General features: G+C 38.2%; 1 long non-coding RNA gene across 11 annotated transcripts in view; it reads right to left on the bottom strand.

Moving 5' to 3' along the window:
* The window catches only part of LOC121094466, a 261,158-nt gene that overhangs the window by 51,217 nt on the left and 196,850 nt on the right, over window positions 1–13,091 (bottom strand). For all 11 annotated transcript variants that reach the window (XR_005829849.1, XR_005829847.1, XR_005829846.1 and 8 more), the window contains one exon: window positions 6,234–6,339. This is a non-coding gene — a long non-coding RNA (uncharacterized LOC121094466). The remainder of the gene's footprint in view (window positions 1–6,233; window positions 6,340–13,091) is intronic.

Below are 13,091 nucleotides of genomic sequence, written 5' to 3'. Positions count from 1 at the left end.
AGTAACTTGCTGCAACTCTGAAAAGACTAAGAGAACCTCAAATGGTCATTTATTGATTTTAGCACTGAAAATATTCCACCTCAGATTTTAACTTCAAGTCCATCTTACAATCACCCCTCCAAATACTAGAAATACTCTAAATAAAAACTAATGCTAAACAGTTAGAACTGAGCAGCAAAGATGCGTAAGAAGTCTGATTCACTCCTATTTTCCCCCCATGTGGAATTTTTTTTTTTTTTATGAAGTCCATTTTCCTAATAAGCTAAAGTACAGAGGTTATGTTTTTGACTGTTTCCAGAACATTTATCTTTTTCCCTGTGTTAAGCCAATCATCTTCTTTTTCCCAGTACTTCTACTCCTCACTTTTTTTTCCTCCTTCCCAAAAAGATCACAGCCTGCCCTGGTCCCCTCCCACAAAAAGGCAGGGGCGGGGGGGGGGGGGGTGGGGAGGGGGGGACAGAACATTGGGTTCTTAGTTCAAAGGTCAAGGATAGGAACACCAAGAGGGATTCTTGTCATCCAATATCCAGAAATGCAGGCCACTGGAGCTTTTTTATTTGCTACCTGGAACACTGGGAGGAAAATTCATGGAATGCACAGGCTCTGCCTTGCTAAAACTCAGGCAAGTAAGGTGGCAACGAGCTATCCCCTCCACAGCCGCTGGAAGGCCACTGCAAGGATGCACAGCTGCAATTCTTTCAAGTGTACCATACAGCTGGTGTGAAAAAATAGGATTAGACATTAATGGAGATGCTACGGAGAGCTTTGTTATTTCAGCAGTACAACAGACATTTAAATTTATTCACCAATACAGAACTTTAGCTTAGAAGTTTATTAGAGGGAAGGAGAAGCAGCGGAAGGAATAGCTGCTGGAGATATTTCAGTCCTTCCACTCTAGGCTAGTAATTCACTGGCACTGACAGGCGGGTCCTTCTAGGATAATGGTGGCATCTACATCATCATAACACAGCATCTCTGCAGCATAAGCATTGGACAGATAAATAAGTACATGGAAGTCATCCTGTCAAAATACCCAGGGCTGGGCTTATTATCTGAACCACTAACTAAGTTGATGAGTCTAGAGTGTTTTTCCCTTTAACCCTTTTTACCTTCACTTTTCCCCCCAGCTATTTCAAAACAACAACAAAAAAACCACACAAAACCAAAATACATAGAACTCCAAACCAACAAATGCACACACTTCCACCATCTACTTCTGTGCCCAAATCTAGACTGGAGGTATTATCAGTGAGCCATATCAGTTTAATTTGGATTGCAGACTCTAAGAGGCAAGAATAATATCTCTTATCATTATTGTAAGCTCCATACTCTCATACTGTTCATCTTCCTTATATTATTATTCATAAAATTTTGCAACTGCATGACTTAAAGGAGAGAAAGATCTGAACTTCCTTGTACTTCAAGGGAATTTAGCACTGAGTGCTCATTTTTTCATTGACATAAGTAAGCCATTCTCCAAATTGAGATCTAGAGATTAATTCAGCTAAAAGACACACTTTTAGAGTTCCTGAGTGGCTCTTTCATTGCCACTTACAGATATTAGCAGGTGCATATTTTCCAACTATTTCATGGCTTCAAACTTGCACACAAACAGAGATTTGCTGAGCTATACAAGAACTAGGGTGCCTCAATTGTGTGAGGTCTAAACAGTAATATCGAAAAAACACTTATTCTGAGAGACTTTTCTCTTTCTCCAGGAGTACCACATCAGATGAAACACTTTTCTATATTCCTTTCATATCTTTGAATGGGTCCATTGCTTTTTCCTTACTCTTCTAGGAGGACTAATCTCATTGCCTCATCTACATTAATTCCTATTACTTCTCTGTTGCTGTGCTACTGCAGAACTACTTCCATTTGCAGTTACATACCATGGCTAATGACATTCCCCATGCTTTGCTATATAGCAAATATATTTTAAAAAAACTTATTTTAAATTGATATATCAGTATTTCTTCTTTTGAGATTTTGTTTTCCCCATTGAAAGATTTAATCCTCTTCATAGCAACACAAATTCAGACTTTGATGCCAGAAAGGGCCTAAGTAGCTGTTCTGCTAAACAGGATGTAGACTGCAGAGATTCTCCAGATGATTCTCGTAGCCAATCCATAACTTTCAGGCAAACAAAAGCATGTCTTCCAGAAAATTGCGTTTTTCTAATGCTTAAGAAAAAACACAATGCCAATCTGCAATGAGTTACCGACTTGCATGAGCACACAACAGTCACTTTCTGCCTTCCTACTTCACCCACTTCACTTGAAAACCAAGGAAAAAATACATCCCTCAAGGGAAGCAGATTTTGCATCCAAATTATCTTTTCAGGCACATAAAAAGACAAATCAAGAATTTAAGAGAAACCGAGTCAGCATATTTTCCAAGCAGTCTGCTTGAAATCTGGTCTGCAGATTTATATAACTACTTGCTTTCAGATACAAGGATAATGAGAAACCCCCTGAAGGAAGTCCCTTATGAATACCCCAGACATCATTATCCAGGGAAGAAGAACTGAAGCCACATGAGATATAATTATTGATGTTTTCTTGCAATTACAGAGAGCTGTAACTTATATTCAATAAGCTGAGTTTTGCAATGTCTTTCAAGTAGAGCATAAACAGTAATATTTCCAACAGCGAAAGCCATGCCAGTGATCAGCCATATTCTTTGTTTTAGAAAATACATTCCAGGTTCAGTAAAAACGTTTCGCATTCACAAGAAAAATTACAAAGTTTTCAGCCCAGAAGTTAATCTAATTTTTTTAACTTGACATGAGATCCCTTATGGCGTTGATCTCGGTGAGGCTTTGAAAGATTTTACTGAGGTAACAATGAATTAAAAAGGACACCCGTATCTTCTGACATTGGAAAAGTGTTGGTTTTTTAATTAATCTAAAGGATTTGTGAATCTGGAAAAGTGGCCATGGTTCTTATCTTAATTCATTTAGTGAACTTTGCTCAGAGTTTGTTTTAAGTGTTACCATTTAATATGAGTTAATATTGATTTTATTTTTTTAAAAATAAACACATTCACTGTCAGAACATAATACAGTTTCAGATTGAGAAAGTGGGGGGAAAACAATACATGAAGTGATTAAGTAGTTTTACAAACTGGAGCACATGAACCCTTCTTTGTTGCCCAGCTTTTAGCATGACAAGTACATTTAACAATTTCACATGCAAAAATCTGTAATCAAAACAACAGGCAGAAGAAAAATTCAATACACTTATTCATAAGTTTTTCCTTGAGGTTTACAAAGTCTGACAATATTGTATAAGACCACCAAGACTAGAATTTTACTTCTTTTCTTTGTATTCTGCACTCTACTTTGGCAGTGATTCTAGGTCAAGTCCTGCATTACTTGGTCAGGCAAAACTCCCCAGAAACTGGCAAACAGGTGTGTCTCACAGCTGTTCAACATTATAGTTAAGAAACAGATTTGTGCTTTAAATAACACAAGGGCACCTCTCACAGAATTCACCTACTACTTGGTGTGGAATACCGCTGTCATCTCATTTCATATTACAAGAATCATGTGTCAACTTTTCTACGTGAAAAAAGATATTTTCCTATGCTAAAGTTAGATAAAATGATAGTTTAGGATGCAAACTTTTCAAGCGTCAGAAAATTACAAAGGTATCATCCCTTGTTCAACAATAACTCTGTATATGTGTTAGATTTGCTCTCACAGGAGCCCAAACTCCTTAAGTTTCACAGGCCAGACCATACACGAGGCAGTGGCTGTGCAGGACCAGTTCTCCAGGTCCATTACCACCTTCTTCTGCCTTAGATGGCATCTGTCAAATATAAACAGTCCTCCGTATAGAAAACAGTATAGTTCTCTATACAGAGGTGTATATATATATATGTAGAGAGAGGTATACTATAAAGTAGTATAGACTCTACTACTAAGAGCTATGTAGAGGACTCAGTCTTAATGAGCCTTATGGTATTCCTCAGATAATCCCCAAATTGTTGAGGCTGGTCATTGAACTTGTTACTGCAATTAATTATTTGATACTTCAATTCTTTCTTGGGGAAACCCAGATGTTTATGGAGAAATGCTTGTACGTTACTTAACTGCAACACACAGAAAATCAGAGACTGTAACTTAGCATCCAGATGTTTTACTGTAACTTCATCTTTTAATTTCTATAGCAAGTAAGACTTTAGGTTTATGTGAAAGAGGTACTCAAGAATGAAATGAAAATGCTCACACAACTCAATATTAATTCATTTCATTACACACCTACATGCTTTGTATTACCCAGAGAATATAGAAAAGCATATACAGTTTAGTGTAGAAAAGACAAGGGAAACCTGTGAAAGAAAAGAAAAATAGATAGAAAGGACATGCTGAAATCACCAACAGAGAATCACATACCCTTTAACAGCCACCTAGAGAGAGGCTGCCAGAAAGCATTGACTGCCTGATTAGAAAAGGACTACTGCCAAAACCTGCGCTTTCATATGTGACCAGGGTCAACATGAGGCCAAGGAACAGCTTCATGAGCTATCACATCAGGAAACTGTGGCATAATACATTTGGCCATATCATGCCTGTTTTCATTGGTATCAGACCCATTCTACCGCACTAGAACACTACAGCTTCACCAAGGCCTGAAGTTTCAAAAATTTGCTATGCTTCATTTATCCAGATACCGACGCTGGGTTACATCACAGACACTGTTTCTAATACCTCTTGGCTTTCACAAAAATGTAACTTTCAAACAAGTAACTGCTGTTTAGTTCTCATATACTAATTATCATTGACTGAAACAACAGTAACTTTTTAGACTTCTCTTACTGATCTAAGGAGTCAGAGTAATAAATCTGGGTTTTTTTTAACATATTTCAGGGAAATAAATCTATTACTATGATTTCTTAACCCATCTCCAGAGCAGTATTTAAAAAAAAAAAAGCAATTATTCCTTCTCACACGCTTTCATCACCATGTACATGACTGTTATTCAGCTGAGACAAAATGTAGAATAAAGGAGTAAGCGCATGTCACTACCAGATGTTATGTGAAGTAGGTTAAAAACCCTAAAACATGGTCATGACATGTTTAACTCCTTTCTTCTACATTTTGATTCAGCTGATGAAACCATGAAGTGGCCATGAGAACACAGGTTAAGATAGTCTCCACTTTCTTTTAACCACTTGAAAACCTGAAGCAAACACCCTGGGGCAAGTTAGTAAATGGTTAATTTAACATGTAGCAGCAGTATTAAGTCACTATCTCCAAAAAAGGTTCCTGTCTTATTTCACCTGAATAATGGCTCCAATTTCACAATTTATTTTATCATAAAAGCACCAATGCAGAAGCAGCAGTATAGAATTGTGACATAGTTTTATACACATATTAAATTTTATACAGCTTAAAACTCTATGTTGTACTACAGCAGTATTTCATTACTTCTAAATTAATTGCACAACCAGGAAGTCATAGATCCCCAACTAAGCTTTCATGACAAGTACAAAATAACAGTATCAACACTACAAGCCCACTAATGACAAGCAGCTGGCATCTGCAAAGATTAAAGAATCCTCACCCTCCTTGAGCCTTTTCTTTGGGAGTAGTCACAGAGTTTGAAGACAAATAAAATGACTTCATAGAGCTTATAAAAGAAAAAGAGAATGAGAGAAAGCTAGCCTTCTGGAAAGAAAAAGCAGGGAAAGATAAAGTTCCCTCTCACAACAGGGTAGCAAATTGAATGTACTTCTTTATCTTCAATTACTTAAATACTTAAATTCATCTTGCACTTCTGTTCTCATCAGAAACTCATGCAAAAGTCTGAATGGCTGTGGGCCAACATCTCCTATTTCTCTTACCTAGGATGAGACAACTAGAACCACAAATAAGGGGGTCATCACCCTATTAAGATCAGCAGCACAGCTCTGCACAGCTTGCTGTCAGGGCAGCAATTCAGTAGATTACCAGGTGTAAACAAATGAGAATAAAAAAACTAAGCGGAAAGTTGTGATAATTTTGTCTTTATGGCACACAACAAATAAACAAGTTTTTTTGATATATAATGGCTACTTTATCCAGTAGTCGCGGTTTTCTAAATTACCTCAGCATATTTTTAGATTTTGTCAGTTATAACATTACTTAAGAAAGAAGCTTCACTCATTGTGCACTCTGAAACTCCTAGTATTATAAAGGCAATGTCTGAAAACACAGTCAAAAAAACAGATACTGATCAGTCACTAACCTTTTTATCTCTCTCCAGTCTCCTCACAAAGTGATGCCTTCTCAATAACTTAGCAGAGTCTCAACTTGCAAGGATGGGAAAAAAACGCCAGTGCAACCAACAGGTCCTAAAAAAATAAACAATCATCACTCAGTACTTAATGAAAATACCACTTTCAAAAGGCTAGACGAAGGAGAGTGAGAAAAAAAAAAGACTACAAACAGAAGTGGAAAAGTACAGGCAATCACAAAAAGCGAAAAGAACTCTTAAGTAATAACTAGCCCGTCACTATAAGGACACTTATCTTTTATATAGGTCTTGATCCTAGAGCAGGCTGAACTGGAGAGGATTTATGATTAAGCTAATTTTTCTGCCTGGTTCCCAGAGCAGAAGGATTTAGCTGTAGTCACTAGCACCAGCGTACAGAATCACCCAATGCCCTGCCAGGACAGGACAGCTAAGAGTACAGATAATGCCAGACTACAACCTACTACCATACCACACTAACGGTAACAATGACAAGTGAGTCATTTGACAAACATTGGTCTGTCAAACACAATACAATACAACAGAAGACAACACAAAAGCATACATACTGTACCTTTTCCCTCAAACTTCTACATCAGCTCTGCTCTGCTCTCCAGTCCCCACAGCAATGCCCTGGCTCCTGCAGCTGTGCCTGCCAGTGGCCTCACCCCAGCTGCATGCCATGATACCTAACTCACTGCACCTGGGGCACTCCTTCACTCTCCTTCCCCCCACTGCTTCATAACCGACTTTTGGAGGTCTCTGCAGCTTGCAGTCTCTGTTGTTGATCTGAATTGGTTTACTGTAACAAAAGAGGTACGCAGGGCAAGTTTTCCTGTGTTCAGACACAGTGGTAAGAGACACCTTACAAAACTCTTTCTTTGGGGAGATTTAAGTACCTAAAATTTTTTTGTGTGCCTACTCTAACAAAGAACTTGCTGCTTTTAAGAATCTCATGAGCTCTAATTTTGAGTAGGTCAGTACAAGAAACCCCTTAAGGATTTATGTTCACGTTTCTGAGACTTTACCAAAAGGAAAAATTTTAAGTATGAAGGACAGACTCATTACAGTCTAAAGCTATGAAGGGGTGTAAAGCAAGAATGTGCTCTACGTGGATAGAATTGTTTTGGCTCTTAATTACTACTGCTTTCCCTAAAAGCTTTAAAAGAACCCTAATCATGTAACATTAAAATCTCTAGATTATTTTAAAATAATTTTAATTCAGGCCTGCAGTTGAAAGATTAATGGGAAAGCTGGCTATAAAACACTACTGAACAGATGCTTTTTGTTTATGTATGATGATTTTCCTGGGACAATTATTTTTTCAAGGTTATTTAATGTTTACTGATACCTGCAGTTTAAAAAAATCAAGAGAAGGCACTGGTTTATATGTGATATTTTAGCTTGTGTTGGGTTTGCACGGCAAGGTTTTGGTAGCACGAGGGATGCAGGGGTGGCTTTTGTGAGAAGGTGCCAAAAGATTTCCCTATGTCAGATAAAGCCACTGGCCAAAGCTGAGCCAACTGGCGACAGTGGTAACACTTACATGATAATGGATTTAAGAAGCAGGGGAAGAAAACCCAGCCCAACAGCAACTGCAGCCAGAGAGGAATGAGAATCTGTGACAGACACAACTTTGCAGCCCCCCAGGTCAATGCAGAAGGAGGGGCTCCAGGCACTGGAGCAGAGATTCCCTGGCAGCCCGTGGTGAAGATCGTGGTGAGACAGGGTGTCTCCCTTGGCCCATGGAGGTCAAAGGTAGAGCAGATATCCACCTGCAGCTCGTGGAGACCCCATGTTGGAGCAGACGCCTGAAGGTGGCTCTGACCCGTGGGAAGCCCAGGCTGGAGCAGGTTTGCTGGCAGGACGTGTGACCCTGCGGGGGACCCAGGCTGGGGCAGGCTGTGCCTGAAGGATGGCACCCCCTGGGAGGGACCCACACTGGGGCAGTTTTTGAATAACTGTAGCCCATGGGAAGGTCCTGTGTGGAGAAGTTCACAGAGGACTGCTGTCCCCACTCTGGAGCGGGGAAAGCATGTGAGGAGGAAGAAGCAGTAGAGACAATGTGATGGACTGACCATAACCCCCATTCCCTCTTGCCCTGAGCCCCTCAGGAGGAAGAGGCTGAGAAATCGGGAGTGAAGTTAAGCCCAGGAAGAAGAGAGGGGTGGGGGGAAGGTGTTTCAAAATTTGGTTTTTCTTTTTACCCTACTCTAATTTGACTAGCAACAAATTAAATCAGTTTCTCCAATTTGAGTCTGTTTTGCCTGTGATGCTAATTGGTGAGTGATCTCTCCCTGTCCTTATCTCAACCCACGAGACTTTTGTTGTATTTTTTCTCCCCCTGTCTATTTGAGGAGGGCAGTAACAGAGCAGTTGGGCACCTGGCCGCCAGCCAAGGTCAACCCACCACACAGTTGTTCAACTACCTGCACTGGTTACCAGTGTTACGCGTGTCAGGGCTCCCATAGAACTAAACTGACTTGGGCATGTTAAATGTGTGAAGTCTCTCCTTGTCTGGAATGAAAATTTGCCTCTAAGTTTTTACAAGGCACAAATGCAAAAAAATTAAGCTACAATAGTGTAATTAATTCTCAGGCTGACAATGGAGTGAGCGCCAACGTGCTGTTTGGCTGACAAAATGATCAAATTATGATCTACTGGTGTGAATTCACTGTGCAGGCCAACAAAATATTAGTGGAATGTAAGGTTAAGGCAAGATTAATGTGTAGCGATATTTAGACAGACATATGCTGTTTGTTACTGTAAGTCTGAGCAATGATTTTCAAAATGAAAACATTCTTTATCTGTCATATTTTTTATCAGAATTTCAAGAAGTTTGTAAGATGAACATGTATATTTTAACTTTAGTTGAACAGAAACTATAAAAAATAAATAAAAATAAGGGAATACAAAGATTAACTGTTACCTCTATTCATACAATAAATGTGAGGAGATACATTCAGCACTAATGACATAACTTCTTGATTGAATAATATATTTTTCCATTGTTCATTTTGATGACAATAATAAATGGGGGGAGGGGGGGCACTAAAGCTTCCATGACTTCCTCAGTTGTGTTGGCACCATGTTTATGTGCCTGTATTTCCTAGCTCAGCAGCTATGTGAACAGCAAGTCAAGGAAGGAATATGTGTTTTAAGTTGAATAAAACATTACCTGGAAAAACAACATTAATAGAATACAAATGCTGACTGACAGGGTAGATAGTGGGTCAAATGTCATTATTAAACTGTAAAACTCCCTCAGAAAGAGGGATGGATTGTACTGAAGAGCAAAATCTATAGCTCAGTTTATTTTTCTATTACTGTCCGACACTTGTGGTCTTCCAATATTGTGGGAAAATGATTACGTCTGTCTTTTGTAATAACGTGTTCATTACATGCATATGAAAGATGTGTTCTCTGTTTTGCAGGTAGAATCCAGTGTCAGCCCTTCATCTCTTCTGAAGAAATTAAGAGGGTGCTGAATGTGTTGATTTAGCATAACTTCTCTTGATTCACTGCATTTCTCTTTTTTGAAATGTCTGCTTTTTTTGCAGTTGCACAATGAAATGTCACTTTCTTGCTAGCTTTGAGATAAAACAGAAACACTTGTCCAATGATCAAAAAAATCCAACCTATACATTAGAACACAAGATCCATTTTCACACTTTTTAAACCAAAACCTCCTGTTCCTTTTTTTCCAGTTTTCAGTATTTAATAGGATGGGTTACTTCACGAGCCATATTCCCCACCTTATCTCTTAAGTGCATAATAATGTCAGAACATGTACAGCCAAGAGAAATTCAAGGGTTTCTCTTTAAGTGTGGCGAGATTTCAGAGATTTTCTTTATTATTCAGCCTGCGTATTTTGTGCTACAAAGCTGTGTACCCTCAGAATGGTTTTCTGCAATATTTTTGAAAAGACACGAACAGTTTGCAAGTTGATATTTAAAGTAGACTTAGAAGAGCATAAAACTAATAATTGCCACATCTACATAGGGTTGTCAAACATGAATAGTGATCACTGTGGTATTAATATCAGTAATTCTTCTTGGAAGCATTTAAACTTGGCATTGCTACCGTTAGCAAATTTGTTTGTATCAGCTACTGTAGTATTTCTTCTATTGCTGTAAATTTCTTAATTTAATTATAAACAAACTGGCATACTTAATTAATGGGTCCTACTAATACTACGTATCTCAGATATGTGTGAATGATACCCAGTTACTAGCAGTGATGCAGCTCAATTAATGATGTCAAACACTAAAACCTTGTTAATACCAAAAGGCACACTAGTATTCCTAGAAAAGAAAATTAGGTGTCTTCAATATAGAAATAAAACAAGAGCGCACTGAGGGCAAAATGATGCTGTCATGTTAAGTTTAAGTAACTCCAAACTTACCCAGTATAGCAGAGAAAAATCTTGCCTAATACTTCTCTTCTCACAGAATAAACAAAATATACACTGACTGAAACAAAGTGTCATGTCACTTGTCAGCTCAATGGGAAATAAACAGCTATAGCTTTGCTCCTGTGCAGAATGAAGAAACACAGGGAAAACTAGGCCTACAAAATTCCTTAATTCTGTTTAGCAGACCTTTGTTAATCAGGATTGATGAACAATCTGTTTCTAAAGCTATGGGGACACAGCTTCACAGGAACATTCCTGTCTGTGTAAGTTAGAACTCAAGGTTACACAGGTGGTTTCATGGGTGAGAGAAGTATCACAGGGCTTGTTCTTTGGTATGGTTTGATAGCAGGGCCTCATGAGTGGTAGGATTTGTACCGTTCAAGGGATAGAAGATTTCCACCCATACCAGTGGAGAAAATAGGGTGTCACCTACTAGGTCACTAAAGCTACCAGGCTGAGGCAAGTGACTTCAGGTAGCTATGAAGAAAACTATGAAGAAAAACTGAGAGAGATTTTGGTATAATAAAACATGCTTTTCTTCAAGATTCCATGACTAACTTTATTTTGAGAAGGTTTGATGATTTGACCCTTTGTATTTATTACTTCAGTGCCTAAAACAAAGAGGAAATCTGGTCTTGGTGCCTAATTCTGCCTGAGGGGTTTTTAAAATCACATTATTTCTCCAGCAAAGGGATTAAATGGTTATTGGCCCATTTAGGAGAGGAAAAAAGGAAGCATAGGGATGCTCTCATAATTCTTGATGGAATATTTCCATTTAAAACAACCAATTTTTATTACAAATTCTCTCTATTTCCAAGTATAATCTTTACATACTGCTTAAACAAAGATAAAAGGAGTCTGGGTCTTGTTTTGCTGTCTTCCAAGTAAAGATCTCAGCCAACTGGTGCAAGAATTTTTTTCTGATGCCCCATCTTGACCTTCGGGCTTAGTGATACCTGTCAGTAAGCACCACAACTCCATGAATAAGATACAATATATAAGCAACGAATTATGTATCCTTCTACAAAGGTCATCCTGCATTTTTCCTCTGTGTGCTAGCTCATACCATTTAAGACAATTCACCCAAACCTTATATGTTTAAAGGGCACAAAAGTCTCATCCTCCAACAGCCTTATCTAGTCTACTATGTTGCTTCTGAAAGACAGCAGTTTTTATTTTATTGCATTTTATGCAGTTCCTGGTTTTTTACAGTTCTGTATTTAACAGTATCAACTCACTGGTTTTCGCTAAATTCAAGCTAATTCATTACTGTAATGAGTAATGCACAAAAAATATGAAATGTCAGTTTTGTAGCAAAAATTATCAATTTCAGGTACTTTCCCCAGAAAGAATAATCTGAACTTTACAAATTGCCCCAAGTGAAACACTACAAGACAAAAAACCTTGGGTTTCACATCTTCTGATAGTCATAGAAAGTTCTTTAACTTTATGCTGGTAGAGCATAACTGTTTATACCCAAGTGCTTTCGGTTATCTATATTATCATTTAATCCTATATGTATCTGTGAAGTACCTAGCACATTTCTGAGTGCTATAAAAATTAATACTTGAGGAGGACAATAAATGACTGACTTAGCAAAATTATTGCCTAGTTCATGAAAATTGCTTGCAACTTAGATCAGCCCTTTCCATTTAGAAGGCAAGGACTTCCAAGTCCTTGTAATGACAAAATGTCATAAGATGTCTCTGCATCCATGCAATTACCCTAGTAGGCCTTTGACCAGTACCAATTTTAGACAGCCAAATGGATTTATTTCTCTCTGCTTGCAATTTATTAAGAAAAGCACAGTATTTCTGAACAGTAGCAACTATTGGTATTCTCAAAGGACGAGCTGTGTGTTGACATATATAAATCTAGTAATAAATTAGCAATAGTCATTAATTTGCAGAAAGCAAAATGAAATCAAATTACCCTCTGCAAGCCACCCAGCCTGAAATTTATCATCTCTATGTATTTACGAAGAAATAAACATCAATGGCTTTCTTGCGCATCAGGTGCCACATAACTACACTGCGTGCTCAAACTGTCAGCCTGGAAGGTACCACTTGGAAAAATGGAACAATACGCAAAAGAAAATACTATTGAAACCATTCCTACACAGTCTCCATTCTGCCACCAATGTCATGTCAAGATGAGTCTACTGTGCCCTCCTCCTTCTAGCATGCATGTAAAATTACACTCTCCTATTCCAAATGGGAGCCCCAGAAATAATGTGAACTGTTTACAGCTGCTTTACATAGAGCATCCTACTGAACAGATCTTGTGCTAGCAATTTCTGCTACAAAGTCAAAACTATTTACATCACTAATAACTTTTCTTGTATTTTCTGTCTTGGGAGAGCTGAACGCATGACCAGGTGCTTGCCTTTAATTTGTCTATTTACCTCTCTCACTGGATATAGAAGAGTCAAAACAAAA

This window comes from Falco naumanni, chromosome 10 (assembly GCF_017639655.2).
Source record: "Falco naumanni isolate bFalNau1 chromosome 10, bFalNau1.pat, whole genome shotgun sequence".
In the NCBI taxonomy this organism is placed as follows: Eukaryota; Metazoa; Chordata; class Aves; order Falconiformes; family Falconidae; genus Falco; species Falco naumanni.
The sequence above is the reverse complement of the archived record's forward strand: the minus strand, read 5'-3'. Positions and strand labels throughout refer to the sequence as shown.